This window comes from Arachis ipaensis, chromosome B5 (assembly GCF_059453495.1).
Source record: "Arachis ipaensis isolate K30076 ecotype BB chromosome B5, ASM5945349v1, whole genome shotgun sequence".
NCBI classification, from domain to species: Eukaryota; Viridiplantae; Streptophyta; class Magnoliopsida; order Fabales; family Fabaceae; genus Arachis; species Arachis ipaensis.
This window is the reverse complement of record NC_142440.1, coordinates 123,405,357-123,420,048: the sequence shown is the minus strand read 5'-3', so window position 1 is coordinate 123,420,048 and position 14,692 is coordinate 123,405,357.

Genomic DNA, 14,692 nt, shown 5'->3' with positions numbered 1-14,692 from the left:
CCGTTTTGAAAGGCTTTTGAGGTTTTTGAGAATTGAATGGTTCCTCTTTCAGAAAAGATTTCCGACTTTACTTTTATTGTAAACCATTGTTTTTGAAAAGAAGCATAAGACGGTTGTTAGTCACTAGTACGGTTTATCTTCATGTATCCTATTACAGTAATTCCCAAAAATCCTCTACTGAGAACCCTTTCGAGAATGATATTCTCACACCCCCTACATTTTTCCCCTTTCAGGATACGGGCGCAGAAGTTACGAAGAGTTTATTTAGTTGTTGTTGAGATACTCTGTATTGTTTTAGTTATGGTTTATTGAACCCTCGCCTTTATCTTGATATATTCTGTAAGAGGGATAGGAATTGTATTGACTACTGCTTGTAATATTATGTATATACATATATGTATATATATATGGATGTACTCTTTATGAGTTTTATAAGTTGTATGGTATCTATAGATGTATGTTATCGGATGAAAGTATTTTTGGGAGCGGTGTTGCGGTTTAAAGTTTCAAATAGGCTCATATTCTAGTATTAAGTAGTATAAGTGTCGTCGTAATGTCCGAGCTATCAGAGTTGCGCAGCCGGAAGCGTGAGCTTTGGTAGTTAGGGTGTTACACAATTCAACTCTCAAAAAACTCTTTAACAGTTCTGGCATGGTCCAAGCTATATCAGTACACGACAACCAAGCGCACCACACCTACCACGTAAACTCAGCTCACAGCCAAAAAATAAATGATGCACAAATTCTATATCATTTTTATACAAAACACAGATATTATAATTATGATTAATAATCCTGAGTCTACTCAATCTCTTTACCCTGTCTACTAAAACGAACCATGCAAAAAGTTCAACTCTTGGAGGAACCAAGCCTCTCCATATGGTACTAGAGAAACTGTAACTTGTGATGTCCTCCGAGAGAGTCTCTTTTTGCAGCACCTGCACAAATGAGTTAGTGAGTGAAAAAAAATACCTTTTTTTGTCAAATTTTCATATAACTGCATCCTCTCTATCAACCGATAATTTCACAATTTGTAACTGGTCATGGAGTTGGTTGAGCAACTCTAACTCCCATTGGAATAGTTCTCTCCTCCATTCGAAGTTTCATACCCACTCTAATCCATCCCAGAACTCACAGTCTCCTATTACAGATCGTTGTTGGTTTGAAACAGAGAAGAGTCTTGGAAAACTATCTTTCAAAGAGCCATTTTGTAGCCAACCGTCCTCCCAAAGACGAATACGTCTGCCATTTTTCACCTCCATAGACAAACCACTAATCATCATATCTCTCACATGTTGCTCCTTCATATTAAGCTGGCAAATATCTTTTCATGGGCCCCTATTGCGATAAAGGTTGTTTTGACAGCATTAAAGTTGGGTTCAAATGATTACAAGAACATACAACCTTCTTCCATAATGGGCAGTCCTTCTTTGAGAAGTGCCACAACCACTTGAACAGAAGCGATAAATTTCTGAGTAATGCGTCCCCACCTCTAAACCACCTAGCTTCTTCAACGTTTGAACCACCTCCCATTTCACAAGTGGTATTCCATTATTCCCATCTTCTTTACTCCACAAAAACCTTTTCTGTAGTCCAATTATATTTTTTGCAACAGTTTTTGGCATCTTATACAAGCTTAAGTAGTAAACTGGTAGGTTATTAAGGACAGATTTGATGAGAACCAACTTACCAGTTTTGTTGAGAGATTTAGCTTTCCATAAGCTCAGCTTATCTTTTACCTTGTCTATGATCGGTTTCCAGGTCTTCACCAACCGATGATCTGCGCCTAAGAAAATTCCCAAGTACCTAAAAGTTAAGAGTGCTTTTGAAAGCACCTAAAGGGGAGTTTTTAAAAATTGGCTTATGTCTATCAAAATTAAAAAGTCTAATATAACCTCATTCATTAATTAATATTCAAATTTAGTTTTTACATTAATGTCTGTTATAGTATTTTTAAATTTTAAAAGTTATTTTATCAAACCAGGACGAACTCAGGAGCGCAAGCATAGGCCTTGACCCCCTAATTTTTTGAAAAAAATTATTAGTAATAATATTTAGTTTAATATAAATTAAGCTAACCCAAAAACTATAAATAACAAGAATATTTTATGTAAAAAAAAAAAAGTTAACAAGGCCTGTTATTAGATAATGGATTTTGAACAGTAAACACTATGAAAGTATATGACCCTAAAGTTAAAAGAAAATTAAATTGAAGTCAAAACGTTAAAGACGAATTCTATGGTGTCTATGAGTTGGTGTCTAAATTTTGCCTAACTTATTTTTTGTAGTAAATTTTAATTTTTTAAAAATTATTAATTATTATATCTTTTAAACTAAATATTATTTTTAATATTTTTTAGTAAATAAACATCAGTTTTTAAACAGTATAGCATTCACCAACGTTAAAAACTTTTTCTCTCTTAACTTTCAAACCTTTCTTCTCCCTTGTCACGGTAATATGAAGTACTGAAGTGTGAACTGTAAAGTAACGTAAACAACCATACAAAAAGACAAAAAATATACTGTTTTAAAAGAATAAAAGACAAAAATAGGTAATAAAATTTTTTTTATCAATTTTATTTTTACCATTTATCATTTATGTTATGTTTGCAAAATTAAAAGTGAAGAACAAAAACTAAAAATAGATGGCATGATAACACACTAACACAATAACACATTAACACATGAAACAAAATTAGGGAGATATATTGCGTAATTTTATATTTTTATTAACATTAATTTTATTAAATATGTTTTTAGTAATAGAGATATATTATATCTAGCATTTAACAAGTAAGAAAAGAAATCAAGAAGACAAGAAAAGGGAAAAGATTACCGAAGCAAAAGGTTAGTATATTTTTTCTTAACGTTTTTAAATTATTATTTGATTTAAATTTTAAATGTTATAATTTAATTATTATTTTTATTTTTTAGAAATATATATTTATAATAAAATTTTATTATCTTATTTATATTAATAATTTAGGAAAAAAATTAGAGTATTTCATAATGAAAAAGCAAAGTAAATTGATGCAATTTTTAAGAAAAAAGCTGCTGATAGTAACGTTCATATTTAAATTAGCTAACTTTTTAATCTTATTTCATAAAAAGTTTAAGTAAGTGAGTGTTCTAATCTTATTCAAAATGCACATCATCATGAAGCTAAAATAAAGTCCCAAGAATAGAAAAAGATGTTGATATCTCTTTATTAGAAAGGAATCTAGGAAAGCGACGTCCAATTTGACAATATCATGTCAATGAACGTAATAAGATTCGTAGAGCATACATAATAGTTAGACCATATTAACCAACAAATATTAGTTATCCAAGTTCTGGTAATGACAACCATCATCGACATTTTCAATCTTCTTGGTTTAAGAAATTTTCAAGTTAGTTAGAATATTCTCCAGAAAAAAATGCTGCTCATTGTTTGCCTTGCTATTTGTTCAGTAAACATTATGGTGCTCGCAATGATCGAAAAAGTGCATTTTTCAAAGTTAGGATTTAGTAATTGGAAGAAAATAAACAGTAGGGTGAATTGTGCATTTGTATGTCATGAGGGTTCTGTGTCTAATTCTTCTCATAATTTATATGTGAAATACTGTGATGATTTAATGGCTCAGTCTAAGTATATAGACAAAGTTCTTAATAAACATAGTGATGAAACTATTGCAAATAACTGTTTAAGGTTTAAGACAACTATTGATGCCATTCGGTGGCTTACATTTCAAGCATATGCATTTAGAGGTCACGATGAAAGTTTTGAATCTTTGAATAGGGAAAATTTTAGTGAGCTAGTTAAGTTTTTAGCTTCTTATAATCAGGATGTTAATAATGTTGTCATTGAAAATACTCCTGAAAATGTTCAATATATATCTCCTAGTGTTCAACAAGATGTATTATATATTTTTGCCAGAAAAGTGCGTGTAGTAATTCGAAAAAAAATTGGTGATTCTAAATTTTGTATAATAATTAATGAAGCAAGATATGAGTCAAAGCGATAAAAAATATTTGTGGTTTTGAGATTTCTAGACAAGCATGGTTGTGTTCAAGAAAGATTTTTTGATCTTGTTCATGTTTCTTATACTTGTTCCTTGACATTGAAAATTCTTTCTCATCATAATCTTGATATTCGTAATCTTAGGGTATCATGGAGCTAGTAATATGCGTAGTGAGTGGAATGGATCACAAGCTTTGTTTTTGAAAGATTGTCCTTTTGCTTATTACATCCATTATCTTGCTCATCAATTACAATTAGCACTTATTTCAGTAGCCAAAAAAGTTTGTTATATTGATCAATTCTTTTCTAAACTCTCACTAATTGTAAATGTTGTGACTATTTCTCCCAAATGTCATGATCAGTTAAGGGTTGCTCAAGTAAATAATATTACAAATTCAATTGCTAACGTTAAGATTGTGACAGGCAGTAAACTTAATCAAATTGGTATGTTGCAAAAAGCTGAAAATACTAGATGGGAGTCTCATTTGAATTCTGTATATTGCTTGCTATGCATGTTGGATGCTACTTGTAAAGTTCTTGAAAAATGCACTGAAGAAGGTAATTTCTCCACTCGCAGTGATGTTAGTATTGTTTATGATATTATTACATCTTTTGAAGTGTCTTTATTTTACGTTTGATGAAAAATATTTTGAAAGTTAGTTATGATCTTTGCCAAGTTTTGCAACGAAAAAATCAAGACATATTGAATGCTTTATCTCTGGTTTCTACTACTAAGATATTAATCCAAAGAATGAGAGAGTCGGGTTAGGAGACTTTCATAAAAGAAGTTATATTATTTTGTGAGAATCATGAAGTTGAAGTTCCTAATATGAACGTATTGCATATTCCTAGAAGAGGTCGAATTCGTAAAATTGTTGACCAGATTTTAGTGGACCATTATTATTGTGTTAATTTATTTCTTGCTACAATTGACACGCAATTACAAGAGTTTAATGGAAGATTCAATGATAATATGGTGGAGCTGTTTACTTTAAGTTCAACTTTAGATCCTAGAGATAATTATAAGTTCTTCAATGTCGACAAAGTATATGAATTAGTAGAACAGTTTTATCCAGATGACTTCAATGGCCAGAAAAAATTTCACATCAGAATGCAAGCTCAACATATGAACTCGATGTTTCTATTCATGCTAATTTGAGAAATTTGTGCACAATCTCTGAGATATGTCAAGGGTTAATGAAGACAGGAAAGCCTTTAACATATCTCTTGATTGACTGTTTGATTCGCTTGGTATTAACTCTTTCTGTTTCAACTGTTACAACCGAGAGATCTTTTTCAGATATGAATATTGTGAAGAATAGACTCAGAAACAAAATGAAAGATCAATTTCTTGCTATTTGTATTCTGATTTACATTGAGAAGAAGATTGTTAAAAGATTTGACACAGACTCTATTATCAATGAATCTTATGATATGAAAATCATTATCTACCATTTAATCGTACAAAAAATCATCAGTAAAAGGTACACATATTTTTTGTAATGCATTTTAGATTATATAATGTATATTTTTGGCCCTCATATTAATTTTTCTAGATCCGTCCCTCTACCAAACACACTTTTAAAAAAAATTTAATTTAATTTATCAAACATAGATATTACAACTTTTAAAAATTTATCTTTTAAAAACTAATTTTACCAAACCAAACGTAATTATAATGACTATAAATACATTTTTATATAAATTCAATGACCATAAATCGATTGCTTATATACTATTTATTAAATATATTTAATCTTAATCATTTAAATCAATTCAATAGCTATAAGAATAAATTATAATCAAATTTTATAAATAATATACTAAATTTATTCTTATAGTCAAAATATAAATAAGAATGTAAGGATACGGTTTTTTATATTTTAACAAATTTTAATTATTTTATTAAAAATGCATAATATATTATTTTAATATTTAATGTTTGGGTCAATCAATTTTATCCCTTATATTTATATTTTTTTATTTTTTTTAAATTACTCAAAAGTATCTCGCTTAAAGCAAGAATTTTTTTTTTTTACAATTTTTAAAAGTATTGAAATAGAATCTCGCTAGTAATAAGAAGGGAGTTTATTATTATTTTTTTAATTTAAAAAACTACATCGCCATGAACAAAAAGAGTTTTTGTTTTTTGTTTTTAAATAAAAAGATAATTCGAAAGGGATGACATGATATTTTTAGACATTCATATATTGTGAGAAATTCAGTTTATCAGATTAAATTGACCAAAGTCAGTTTCTAATTCATACGAAATATCAATAATTTAATATTATTTTAAATAAAATTTTATTGATTTGTGATTTTCGTAAATAAGTTTTTGTCCCCGTATAAAGAAGTTAATCTCACACAACGAAAGCACATTCATTCATCTTCTTTTACTTTTCCTAAAGTTGTGATTTCTTTTAAAGTCTTCAGAATGTGAGAGTATTAGGGTTGAGAAATATTTTTGTGGAAGCAATAATAGAAGCTAATGTGTGTTTATTAGTATATTTTAATAGTGAGATTATACTATATATATAAATGAGGATGTGAAATTTATTTGTACGAGTTTAGCATCTTTTATTATTTCTTGCACGATGTTATTTATAGAGCTACAAAGTGGATTATGCCAATACATACATAGTGATTTTTCAAAAAGAGTCAGTAGTATTTTATGTAGCCAGCCCATTTTAGTTTTCGGTAACGTAATATAGTTTCAAGTAATGAATATAACCGATGAAGCCATCATGCTAGAGATGTTAATGATTTATCGACGGAATCAAGCTCATGTGTCGATGATCGAGTTGTATGTTGAATTCGAGGAATTATCACAAAGCGGATGAATCCTTCCTAGCTAAATGAAGAGGGCAACACATACTGGGAAGAAAACAATAATGACAGCAAAGAAGAGTTCTTATCCAACAATGACATGTTGGGAGGAAATGATGAAGGGAACGGCATCACCAACAGAAAAGTTCAGGCTGCAATAAACACGGTAGCAACTAGCAAGCCAACTTCCCTTCGGTGTGCCATCTTTCATGCGTGCTTTGGATCTCGAAGTTATGAATGTACCAGAATTTTTTGAGTTGGCAAACTCAAGTATGTCACCATATCATTTTTTTGTTACGACAATGTCACTTTCAATTTTCAAATTTCGGTTATACATTTTAATTTTATATGTTGAATAATTTAAAATATATTTGTTGAAAGTACGTCTTTAATGGATTTAGTTAAGTTACCAGTTAAAGTGTGTTTTAAAAAAGTTGATTATTTCAAAACGATAAATTTTAATGATTTTGAGATCACTTTTTAATAAGATTATTTTGTACCAAAGACAAAGGAAAAAAAATAACTGACATTATTTTGCTTGCTATTGTCATTCCTTCGATAAAATATTATACAAGTCATTGAAAATTTAACAATATAGATGCAACGAGGTTTTTGATGATCGTGAGATGTCTAGTGGTGCTGAATACACCATTGTCCTTAGACACAGAGTCTGCAGTTATGATAACTTCTAGGTAATTAGACTTTCATGTCGCCACGTTTTTGCATCTTTTGCCAACCAGCATCTAGATTGATGAGTTTATGTTTATGATGTTTACAAGATAGGCAAAATTCGTAGAGTTTACCAGACCAAGTTTGTATCAGTTGGGGACCCAAGCACATGATCAGCTGACAGTAGACCACGGTTGATCCCTAATCCTGCACTCATGCGGGACGGTAAAGGTCAACCAAAATCAACCCAATATTTGAACGAAATAGAAGCTTGTCAGATGCGTGGTCCGCGATGATAAAACCTTTGTAAGGGTGAGGGACAGCTAAAGTCAATGTCTTCATCGTGCCGGGTTAAGTTCGAATGGATTAGGTCCAGCTCCATTGTTAGTTATGTTATGGTTTTCTGAAAGTCAATATGTTTGTGGAGTTTATATGATTAATTCAGAGAGGAATTCAAATGGTTAATTATGAAAAAATACATCAGAAATATACATGATAGTCGGTACCAAAAAGTTTAGAACACATAAAAAATTCACATCAAAACATGCACATCATAGTTGCTACCTAAGAGTACGTTACACTAAAAAATTACATGAAGTTCAATTTTTCTTCCTTTTTTCCTAGCCATTTTAATCCACCGATAACAAAATTATTTTCCTTCTTAAGCAAATCATGAAAGGTGATGGGCTGAGATGATCTAATGGTGCTTGATGAGCGGATATTTTATACGCTTTTTGGCATTATTTTCATATAGTTTTTAGCATATTTTGTTTAGTTTTTATTAAGTTTTTATAGGTTTTGGTGTTAAATTCACATTTTTGGATTCTACTTTGAGTTTGTGTGTTTTTATGCAATTTCAGATAATTTCTAGGCGAAATTGAGGAGTTGGAGCAAAAGTCTGATTCAGAGACAGAGAAAGTCCTGCAGATGCTGTCTGGATCTGACCTCCTTGCACTCGGAAGAGCTTTTCTAGAGCTACAGAAGTCCAAATGAAGCGTTATCAACGACTATGAAAAGCTGACCTCCAAAGCTTTCCAGCAATCTATAATAGTCTATACTTTGCTTCAGATTAGAAGGCCAAAAACTGGCATCCAACGCTAGCCTCCTGCCCCCTTTCAGGTGTCCAGCACCCAAGGAGAAGAGACCAGCATCCAAATGCCCAAAGAGGACCCCCTAGCCAGCGTTCAATGCTCTAGAGGCCTCATAGCATATGGATCTCATCAAAGTTCAGCCCAAACACTTACCAAGTGGGTCCCAGAAGTGGAATTTAGCACTAAAAAGACTGTTTTACCCTTACTAGTCATTAGTTTAGTATTTAAAGTAGAAGATCACTCTTTGTTAAGGATCTTCAGCTACTTTTACACCATTATTTCGTTTTTACCATTGTATTTCCTATCAGTATGAGTTTCTAAAACTCCTAAGTTGAGGGGAGGAGCCTTACTGAGTTCTATGAATTAATAAAAGTATTATTGTTTCTCTTCAATCCGTGTTTGATTTAATTCTAAGATGTATATTCGTTCTTCAACATTGTGAATGGGATGATCCGTGACAATCAGCTCCGTTCATCATACTAAGACCACGTGCCTGACAACCATCCGTGTCTACTTGGGTTCATGTGAATACGTGACTGGAAAGCATGAACCGCCAGCTTGATTATACATCTCTCAGATGGCTAATCCACGACTTCGTTGGAGACTTCTCGAGACACCAGTTCAGCCGATTTATGGGGAGATTAGGGTCTCTGTGGTTGAGGCTAGAACCTAAAGATGTAGCATTCTCTGATCCGGAAGATTCGACCTTGTCTGTGGCGTTTTGAGTAGGCTCATTAAGGAGAATAGACTGCAGGAGCTTCACTCTCAATCAGATTGGATGCGAACTAACCTTGGTGTTCAAATCTGGAGGAGCATTGACGACCTCTCAAGAAAGGCGTTGATCACATACAGCCTGCCATTGAAGAAATCATTCACAATTGAAGAAGACAGTAAGACCAGAGTTACTCCAGAAGGACAAAGCATCTCCAAGCCTTAACCATTCTCTTTTCATAGTTTACACGACTTCTGAGTTCTAATTTCCCTTTTATAATTTTAACCAAATTCAAACCAACAACTTCTTGATTCACCTAACTAAGACCTGCAAGATAACCATAACTTGCTTCAAACCATAATCCTCGTGGGATCGACCCTGACTCGCTCAGGTATTACTTGGACGACCAAGTGCACTTGCTGGTTCAGCTGTACGAAGCAGGGGTTTCGTGCACCAGTGCTACATGAGTCTGAAGAAAATATGCCCTCTTGATGAGCAGATATTTTATACGCTTTTTGGCATCATTTTCATATAGTGTTTGTTATATTTTGTTTAAGTTTTATTATATTTTCATAGGTTTTTGTGCAAAATTCACATTTTTGGATTCTACTTTGAATTGTTACATTTTATGATGATTTCAGGTAATTTCTGGCTGAAATTGAGGAGCATTGAAAAAGTCTGAGTCAGAGACAGAGAAAGGAATGCAGATGTTGTCAGATTCTGACCTCCGTGCACTCGAAGGAGCCTTTTTAGAGCTACAGAAGTCCAAATGGTGCGCTCTTAATGGCATTGGAAGGCTAACATCCAAGACTTTCCAGAAATATATAATAGTTCATATTTTGCTCTGGAAATAAAGGTCCAAAACTGTCATTCAACGCTAGCACTTCACTCTCTTCTTGGCGTTGGACGCCTAAAAAGGAGTCCAAAGCTGGCGTCCAACACCCCAGAGGGAGTACTTGCTCATGGCTTCATTCAAGATCAGCCCAAACACTCACCAAGTGGGCCTGGAAAATGGAATTTTGCACTACAAGACTAATTTATCTTATTTCTGTAATCCTTAGTTATTAGATTAGTATATACAGGAGAAGATCACTCATGTTTAGGGGATCGACATCATCTTTATCCATTCAAACCTTTCATTACTTTCTGTAAGCTATGAGTCACTAACCTCCTAAGGTGAAGGTTAGGAGCTCTGCTGATTCTTATGGATTAATAATATCGTTGTTCTATTTCAATCTATGCTTGATTCTATTCTAAGATGTATCTTCGTTCTTCATCCTAATGAATTGGGAGTGTAACTTAACCGTCATCTCTATTCTACATGGGTTCTTACAAATTCTTGATGGGATAGTACTGAACCACAAGCTTGATTATACATTTCTTAGACGGCTAATCCACGATTTCGTTGGGGACTTAGATACATCAGTTCAGCCGAGGTACGGGGCGATTAGGGCCTTTGTGGTATAGGTTAGAATCAATGGAGCAGTATTCTCTTATCCGAAAGATCCGACCTTGTCTGTGGCATTTTGAGTAGGATCACCAAGGGAATGGACTGCAAGAGCTTCACCCTCGTTTAGATTGGATGACCACTGACTTGGCATTTGATCTGAAGCAGAGGAGATTAATGACCACTGACTTGGCGTTAGTCACTTACAGCCTGCCATGGAATGAATCATCAGAAGTTGAAGTAGACAGTGAGAAAAGTTGATCCAGAAGAAGGAAGCATCTTCGAAGCCTCAACCGTTCCTTTATCATTGATTTCACACCAATTAAGTAATTCTATATTTATCCTTTTTTTATGCGTTTTCCACAACAACTATATTTTCTATCCACCTAACTAAGTTCTACAACATAGCCATTGCTTGTTCAAACCAACAATGTCCGTGGGATCGACCCTCACTCACCTGAGGTATTACTTGGACGACCCGGTGCACTTGCCGGTCTCTCGTGCGAATATTGCGGATCCAATTTTGTGCACCAAGTTTTTGGTACCGTTGCCGGGGTTTGTTTGAGTTTGACAAACTATCGGACTATCTTGTTGCTTAGATTAGGTACTTTTAATTTTGTCTTTTGTTTTTTTTTTCATAAACTTTTTTCAAAACCCATCTTTTCTTTGTTTTGTGTTTGAGTCTTTTGTTAAAAGTTTCGAACTTTCTTGGTTTCTTTTTCCAAAAATTTTAAAAAATTATGTCTTTTGTTTGAGTATAGTGTCAATTTTTAAGTTTGGTGTCCCTTGTGTGTTTATCTTTTCTTTAAAATTTTGGAAAGTGTCCTTTAGTGTTCTTCTTGGTATTCAAGTTGTTCTTGTTTCTTTTCTTTGTTTGATCTTAAAATTTTTTAAGTTCGATGTCTTTTGGTATTTTTCTTTTTAATTTTCGAAAAACTAGTGTCTTTGATCTAAAAATTTTATGTTTGGTGTCTTTTAGTTGTTTTTCTCTTTCTTCATTAATTCGAAAAAATAAAAAATATTTCTTTTATCTTTATTCAAATTTTCGAAAATCTTGCTTTTTTTCTTATCTTGATTTAAAAAATTTTAACTTTAGTGTTTTCTTGTTAGTAAAGTTAAATTTTAAATTTTAAAATCTTATCTTTTTAAATCCTTTCAAATCTTTTCTTTAATTTGATTCTCTCCTATCTTATCTTTCTTTTTAAATTTTAAAATTCAAATGTTTTTAAAAATCTTTACTATCTTTTCAAATTTGATTTTCAAAATCTTTTTAATTTTAAATCTTATTTTTTTTAAAATATTTATCTTATCTTCCTCTTTTTAATTTTAAAACTTACCTAACTTATCTTCTTTTTAATTTTAAACCTTTTAATTTCAAATCTTCCCTTTCTTTTTAAATTTGAATTTCAAGAATGAGTCAAACAAAGATTTTGGAAATCACTTTTTCTTTCTACTTTTTTTGAAAACTACCTTTTAAATTTTTAAATCTTTTTAGTTAATTAGTTGTCCTAACTTTTAATTTCCTTCTTGTTTTCAAATTAAATAGATAAATAAAATAAAAACAAAAATATTTTAATTCTCGTTTTTCTTTTTATCTCTTAAAATTCGAATTCTTCTACCCCCTCTATTCGAATTCTTCTTATCGTTCCTCTACCCTCATTCTTCTTTCTTCTTCACATCTCACTGAGAGTTCTTTATACTTTGACACAGAAACTCTCATTCTCTTTCTTTCTTATTTTTCTTTTTCTTGTTTATGAGTAGGAACAGAGATAAAGAACCTCTCTTTGATCCTGATCCTGAACCTGAGAGAACCCTAAAGAGGTGTTTACAACAAGTTAAAGCACAACACTCCTGAGAAAACCTCACAGAACTTTTCGAACAAGAAGCTGAAAGTACGTACACGGCAGGCAATCCGAATGATGGAAGAGATGCAAGGAAGGTCCTTGGTGACTTCACTGCACCCACTTCTAACTCCTATGGAAGAAGCATCTCCATACCTTCCATTAGAGCAAATAACTTTGAGCTTAAACCTCATTTAGTCTCTCTAATGCAACATAATTACAAATTTCATGGACTTCCACAAGAAGATCCACATCAATTCCTTTTTGAATTCTTGCAAATCTGTGATATTGTTAAGACCAATGGAGTGGATCTTAAGATTTACAGGCTTATGCTTTACCCTTTTGTTGTTAGAGACAGAGCTAGGATATGGTTGGATTCTCAACCCAAAGAAAACCTAGGCTCTTGGAAAAAGTTGGTCAATGCATTCTTGGCCATGTTCTTCCTACCTCAGAAGATGAGTAAGCTCAGGGTGGAAGTTCAAACTTTCAGACAAAAAGAGGGTGAACCCCTCTATGAAGCTTGGAAAAGATACAAGCAACTAATCAGGAGATGTCCTCCTAATATGATCTCAGAATGGACTATCCTAGGTATCTTCTATAATGGTCTATCTGAGATGTCCAAGATATCCTTGGACCATTCTGCTGGTGGATCACTCCACTTGAAGAAAATGCCTGAAGAGGCACAGGAACTCATTGAAATAGTTGCAAACAACCAATTCATGTACACTTGTAAGAGAAACCCTGTGAACAATGGGATAGTTTAGAAGAAAGGAGTCCTGCAGGTTGACACTTTGAATGCCATATTGGCTTAGAACAAGATCTTGACCCAACAGGTCAATATGATCTCTCAGCATCTTACTGGAATGCAAGCTGCAGCTGGCAGCACTCAAGACATCTCCTGTGATGGAGATGCTTATGATCTAGATCAACCTATGATGGAAGAGGTGAATTACATGGGAGAATCCTATGGAAACACCTACAACTCCTCATGGAGAAATCATCCCAACCTATCATGGAAGGATCAACAGAAGCCTCAGCAAAGCTTCAACAATAATCAAGGTGGAAGAAACCAGAATAGGTTTAATAGTAATAAACAATTCCCATCTTCTCAGCAACATAAGGAGACTTCTAAGAAGAGCTTCTCTGACTTAGCAACTACAGTCTCTGAACTCTCTAAAACCACTTACAGTTTTATAACAAAAACTAGGTTCTCCATCAGAAATCTAGAGGTACAACTTGGTCAACTGAGCAAGAGAATCCCTGAGACCCCTCCTAACACTCTTCCTAGTAACACTGAAGTGAACCGAAGAAAAGAGTGCAAGGCCATCACTGTAGAAGTGGAGGCCAAATCTGAATGGGATACTATGGCGTTGAACGCCAGAAAGAGAGTCCCTACTGGGCGTTCAATGCCCAAAGAGGAGCCATCATTGGCGTTGAACGCCAGTAAGGGAGTCCCTACTGGGTGTTCAACGCCCAAAGAGGAGCCATCATTAGCGTTGAACGCCAGTAAGAAAGACCCTACTGGGCGTTCAACGCCCATAGAAGAGTCATTCCTAGCGTTGAACGCCAGCAAGGGAGTCCTTACTGGGCGTTCAACGCCCAAAGAGGCACAACAGCTGGGGTTGAATGCAAGTAATAGGGCAGCTGGGTGTTCAACACTCACTAAACAATCCCCTATTAAAGAACTGAAGGCAACTAAGGCTCATGAGGAGACTATAGAAGTTCCATTGAATGCCTTGTTACAAATTATGGATTATGAGGATCACTCCTCCTTTGATGAGGAAGAAGAAACTATGGAAGAGCAAGTTGCTCGTTACCTAGGAGTCCTCATGAAGCTAAATACCAAGTTATTTAGAATAGAGCCATTTGAGGAAGAACCTCCAGTGCTCACCAAGGAACTTAAAGCCTTGGTTCAACAGAAACTACCTCAGAAGCTGCCAGATCCTGGATGCTTCCTAATTCCTTGCACCATAGGTACCATTACCTTTGAGAAGGCTCTGTGTGACCTAGCGTCAAGCATAAACCTTATGCCACTTTCTGTAATGGAGAGACTAAGAATATTTGAGGTACAAGTTGCAAGAATCTCACTAGAGATGGCAGACAAGTC